This window comes from Calidris pugnax, unplaced genomic scaffold (genome assembly GCF_001431845.1).
Source record: "Calidris pugnax isolate Ruff unplaced genomic scaffold, ASM143184v1 scaffold36, whole genome shotgun sequence".
In the NCBI taxonomy this organism is placed as follows: Eukaryota; Metazoa; Chordata; class Aves; order Charadriiformes; family Scolopacidae; genus Calidris; species Calidris pugnax.
The window spans coordinates 1,104,301-1,110,623 of NW_015090825.1; positions in this window are offsets into that span (position 1 = coordinate 1,104,301).

Here is a 6,323-nt window from a genome sequence, read left to right on the forward strand (position 1 = left end):
GAACTGCATCTGGCTCGACCATTTCTGCTGCAGAGGTGGGGAAGTCTGGTGGGTGCGGTAAGTGAAGAGAAGCCGCTGAGGTGTCACCAAGTCAGGGATTTGTGGATCACAAATGAACACCTGCGTCTTTGCACCAAAGCCATGCAACACTCGGCAAGATCACTTTGCATCTGCAGGCACTTCGACACCATTTTAGGATGTTTACAACTATAGTGAAGCAACTTGGTCATGAGTGGGGTTAAGAGAAGGTGTTCTCAGGCCTGTCTTAGCCCCAGAGTTTGCATGAAGGACACAGCTGGGGCCAGAACAGGATTTTTTAGCAAAACATTCTTCCCAACACAGACAGTTGTGGCTGCTCCTCCTCCTTCATGACTAAGCTATGCTGGGGAAGAATTATTTAATTTGTCACAGCAGAGTCCGGGGGTCTGGAACTCTTTCACTGTATGAATCTGTGGCTTTTTCTGACCTTGCAGCCTGGGAAGAGACATGGTTGATAATAGTCTCTTTTTGATTCTTTCTTTGCTGCCCCAAAAGATGTGCTTTCACAGCCTAATATGAGCTGGTTCTCCATGCCAATCTGAAGGAGATGAAGTACAATTTGTACCTTTATCCCACCAACTGGTGTCAATGCTCTATTCACCTCTCCACCCTTCACTGGATTCAATTCCTAGACAAATGACATGCAGTTGAAAAAGCTACAGCCTCTCACTGTTGGTCTCTTCTTTGTCTCTCTTTTTTTTTTTTCTTTATTTTTTTTCACCTCAGCAGGTTCGGCCATGTAAATACTGTTAGACAAAAGCAGGTAAATCTTTTTCTTCCCCTCAGTCCCAGACAACATCCACTTGCAGATCCCATTCCACAGCCCTGGGCTTCACCGGCTCTGCTATTCAGATGTAGAGCAGGTGCCAGCCAGGGAGCCTCACGCTCTAACACTTGCTAATGGCTCCTGAATGCATGTGCAAGAAACCAGTCTTGGAGAAAAGGAGAGGGTGGACAGGTTGGGGTAAGGGCCAGGCAATGTGGGGATCCCTGTCTCAACCCCTGACAGATCTGAAGGACGAGCACCCTTTTCCCTAATCCCAGCCTTCCCTGTGATTAGCCACTTGCATCACAGGTGATTTGCTTTTATGGGGATTTTCTGGGGCTTAAAAAATCCAAATGGCACAGAATGGGCACAGTGACCTGCCTGAAAAGTATGTGCTGACTTGGAAGAGCTTGGTTAGTGGGATGTATTAGCAGCACTTGCAGGTTGTGTGTCCACTTGGGACCTGCACAAGCGTAATTACAGTCATCCACTTGGCACGTAATCCTCATAAATTGTGTTCTGATACACATTAACAACGGTGACATGAGTGAGGCCGGCCTCACACGAGAGATGTGGATAGAAAACGGGTGCCACAGGACACAGTGAACTCAAGAGTTCACCATGTGTGAAATTCAGCTATCACTTCTCAAACCAAAGGCTCTGGCAGCAATGGATTTTGCAGAGTTTTCCCACTGGGTGAGTTGTAGGAAACTGTCCCCCTCAGAATGGGGAAGACAAGCAAAGAAAATAAAGAGCTTCCGTTTCATTTCAAAGTTCCTAAGTGGTGTGCTTTTGGGGAACAAAAGGCAAGCTGCCTGATACAGGGCATCCCTTCGGAGGAGACTGGGGGAGGTGACTCCTGTTTTGAGGCTGCAGAGGGCATTCCTACACTGAGAACCACGGACTTGCCTTCCCCTCTAGTGGTGGAAACGGCAGAAAGCACTTAAACACACCTGCCTCTATTCACAGAATCACATGGGGTTGGAAAGGACCTCTGGAGATCATCCAGTCCAACCCACCTGCCAAAGCAGGTCCATCCAGAGCAGGTTGCACAGGAACGTGTCCAGGTGGGGTTTGAATGTCTCCAGAGAAGGAGACTCCACCACCTCCCTGGGCAGCCTCTTCCAGGGCTCTGCCACCCTCACAGGAAAGAAGTTCCTCCTCATGTTTAGGTGGAACTTCTTATATTCATCTCTGTGCCCATTTCTGGTTTCTTCTAATAAAAAGACATCTAACTGAGCATGTAGGAACAACCACACTGTGGCTAAAGGGAATAAGGGGAGAATTCGAGCAGAGAGGATGCTTGGAAGGGTTTTTCTCAATATACACAATCTCTGTGTGTACCCCAGGACACACACATGCTCCTTTGCAGTAACCTTTGCACAATCCTGTGCTCCAAGTCTTCCCTTGGGCACGCTATTTCGTATTCCTGCTGATGGGCACTAGTGGGAAATGCTTCTTGAGATGAGTGCTTACAACTGTGCCACTCCAGCATCACGTAGGTGGCAGGCAGGGAGAAAAGCTCGGTAAAGAAAGAACAGACCCGTCAAACCCCAGAAATTTGGGTTGGCTCACCGGTCTGCTTCCCACTTGCTTTTTGACACTCTGGCTTTCTTGCCTTTTCAGGGAGTCTCTTGGTTTTGTGCCATGTCTCCTCTGTCCCAGTCTGCCTCTCCACTGCTAACAAAGGGCCACATCATCCAGTAATTCTCAGGTGATTGAGAGACCGGGGTGGTTAATGGGAGGGAGAAGCTTTGTCCCTTTCTCGACCTGCTCCCCTAAAGAGTCAAGAGAAAGGAAAACTGTATTTTAATATGAATGAGGGTCTAATTTTTGTTGTTCTTTCTTGAACCTCTTTCTTCCACAAACATGGCATCTTGGGTCCAGACTGTGAGCTGTGACCACGCTACAGGGGGCAGGCTATTCGGAGCCAAGCACTGAGGGCTGCAGGGCAGGAGGGTTCTCATATGACTAACTTGAGAAGTGTTCAAATTTACTACAACAACAAAAAAAAATATCAAAGGTGCCTGCTCAGGAGAAAAGCCAGAGAAACTCAACTGAATACAAGGGAGGGGTTTCTACCTGCCTTCTCTCTGACAGAGAATGATAGAATCATAGAATCATCTAGGTTGGAAGGGACCTTAAAGATCATCTAGTCTAACCATCAACCTAACTGACAAAAAATAAATAAGAAATAAGCAATAAAAAAATCACTAAATCATATTCTTGAGGACCATGTCAACCCGTCTTTTGAACACCTCCAGGGATGGTGCCTCAACCACTTCCCTGGGCAGCCCATTCCAATGCTGGATAACCCTTTCCATGAAGAAATTTTTCCTAATATCCAATCTAAACCTCCCCTGGCACAACTTGAGGCCATTTCCCCTTGTCCTATCTCCTCTAACTTGGGAGACAAGACCAGCCCCTGCCTCTCCACACACCCCCCTTCAGGTAGTTATAGAGTGCCTCCTCTTCTCCCGACTGAACACCCCCAGCTCCCTCAGCCTCTCCTCATAAGACTTACTCTCCAGACCCCTCACCAGCTTCATTGCCCTTCTCTGGACCCGCTCCAGCATGATGGCTCCTAGGGCAACAACCTCTGAGGGGAAATGGGGCTCAGGCCTTGGTTCCCTGTTGATTAATCCAAAGCCTGCACCTTGGCACCTCGCTGAGGCCCACAGGCACAAGCAGAACAACACAGCAACACTCAGTGACACTTCACAGGATTCACCAGAACACAGATGACCCAGGTCTGAGCCAGCTGCAGGAGGGCAGAAGAGCACCTAAAATAAACATCAAATTCAAGACAACCTCTTCTGCCAAAATATTAACTTGCTCATGAAAATGAGTTTGGCAATGAGTCGTTTAGATGTGGCGTTGGGGGATTTGGTGTAGGGGAGAACTTTGTAGAGTAGGGTTGGTGGTTGGACTCGATGATCCCAAGGGTCTTTTCCAACCTGAATGATTCCATGATTCTAATGCTCTGAGGTAGGAACCCATAGCATTTCTGACCCAGTGGTATGAGCTCCAGAGCTGGATTTACAGTATCAGTCAGCTGCTACTCCCCCAGCTCCAGGTAAACTGGCATTCATATCCCTTCAGTGCGAGGCTGAGCTCCAGCCCTCTGAAGGTAGTGACCCTAGAGACAGTGATGGGGGATCTCTGTAGAGGGAACTCGTTGGATGAAGATATCTTCCAGCCACAGTCCTGTCTCACCTGTGCTTAGGCCAAGATGCCAAGACCGTTTTCAGACCCGAGCTTCTATCTCAGCTGTTGAAGGGCTACAGAAAAGGTTTATTAGGGCATTCTCCAGCCCCATGCGTATCTACATTTATTTCCCTATACTAAATGAGCCAACTTATGCTCACTCACCTGATCAATGCTCCATACTAATATGCTCCACATAATGAATTGAGAACTGCAAAAGAGGAGGCGGCCACAGCATCAAGGGAGAGTGGGACACAACCTTGGGCCAAAAAACCAAATTGTTACTGCTGTTTGGCCCTGTTGAGAAGAACAGGACTAGACTAGATCTGAACTGTGTTGCTGTTCCAGTATGCACGAGTGGATACTTGCATCTGCTCTATGAGTCATTCCCAACAGGTATTTTTTAAAAGCACATCAGCTGCAGATTCATGAGCTGTATATCCAGTTTGCAGGCTGATGGTGCCACAGGACAGATGTCCCATACCTAAGCACCCCAGGGAGCCTCTCAAATGTCCACATCTTGCTTCCTGTAGCATCCTCTGTGCCTGTATAACTTCTGGATTTACCTTCCCAAGATGTTTTTATCTGTATCATTTATTTCGGGGGAAATAACTGGATTTCTTTTCCTAAATAAATTCTGACTATAGATAGTATGGTTTTATACACTCACACAAGTCTTATTTCTCTCACGAAGACATTAAAAAATATGGTCACCATGGCAGTATGGTTGGGCAGAAGGAGCAAATTATCCTCACTGGAAGGAAATATATGGAAAAGAGAAGAGATACGGTGGTTAAAGCATAAAACCAAAGGGAATGTAAGACAAGTTGGATAAAAAAAAAACGAAAGATGAACAAACACAGCAAAGAAAAAGGGGGGGCAAATGAAATCAGTTCCACGCACGCTACAAAGCAGGTCTGTTTCTGGGAGGGAATCTGACCTACACGTGAAAACTAATCCATATTTGAAAACTGCAAACTACCAGCAGCTCTGCGGCGTTTCCAAACACACACACGATTCCCCGGGGGAGGATTTGCTGGCGGAGGCGGTGTGACTCCGGCTGTAAAATGCTAATCCCTCTGCCACAGGTGTCCCCCCCCACCCCAGCAAGCCGTGTCCCCTCCGATGGATGACTGGGGGGTTCCTGCAGCCCTTGAGACAGCCGGCAGTGCCCCCCCAGCCCTCCCTCCTGTGCCGGGTGGCAGGGTCTCCGGCTGGATGCCCTTGCTGGCAGTGCGGTATCAGCACAGAAAGCAATCACAGAATCACAAAATCACAGAATCTTCATGGTTGGAAGGGACCTCTGAGATCATTGAGTCCAACCACAATTTAAACAAACAAACAAACAAAACCCCACACCAACAAAAAAAACAAACAAACCCACAAACAGACACAAACCAACAATCTCAAGCACTAGAGCATGCTCTGAAGTGCCAGGGATGGTGACTCCACCACCTCCCTGGGCAGGCTGTTCCAGTGCCTGACCACTCTCTCAGGAAAGTCATTCTTCCCAATATCTAATCTAAACCTCCCCTGCTGCAACTTCAGACCACTTCCTCTTCTTCTGCCATTATGGCCTTGGGAGAAGAGGCCAACACTCACCGCTCTGCAACGTCCTTTCATGTAGTTGTAGAGGGCAATGAGGTCTCCCCTCAGCCTCCTCTTCTCCAAACTAAACATGCCCAGTTCCCTCAGCCTCTCCTCCTATGACTTGTTCTCCAGACCCCTCACCAGCTTGGTGGCTCTCCTCTGGACACGCTCCACCACTTCAGTGTCCTTCTTGTAGTGAGGGGCCCAGAACTGAACACAGCACTCAAGGTGAGGCCTCACCAGTGGCCGAAATTATTTCGGCTGGTGCTGCAGAGGTGGACACGGGACACCCTGTGAGCTCCCACTGCCGAGGGACACCCAAACACAAGGGTTTGTAGACACAGCTCCCCCTCGCCCCAGCCCCGCCTTTTCCTCCATCTTTGCAATGGGCTGGTTTCGGCAAACTTTTTAGATACCAGAAAGAAATTCTTTGCTGTGGGGGTGGTGAGACACTGGAACAGGTTGCCCAGAGAAGCTGTGGCTGCCCCATCCCTGGAGGGGTTCAAGGCCAGGCTGGATGGGGCTTGGAGCAACCTGGTCTGGTGGGAGGTGTCCCTGCCCATGGCAGGGGGGCTGGAACTGGATCATCTTTCAGGTCCCTTCCAACCCAAACCATTCTGTGATTCTATGATGCTATGAACTCGGGGGGTCCCCGGGGGAGCAGGAGGAGACGGGTCCTGCAGATGACCGTCAGCCCTCGCTCCCACAACGGGCAGCACAA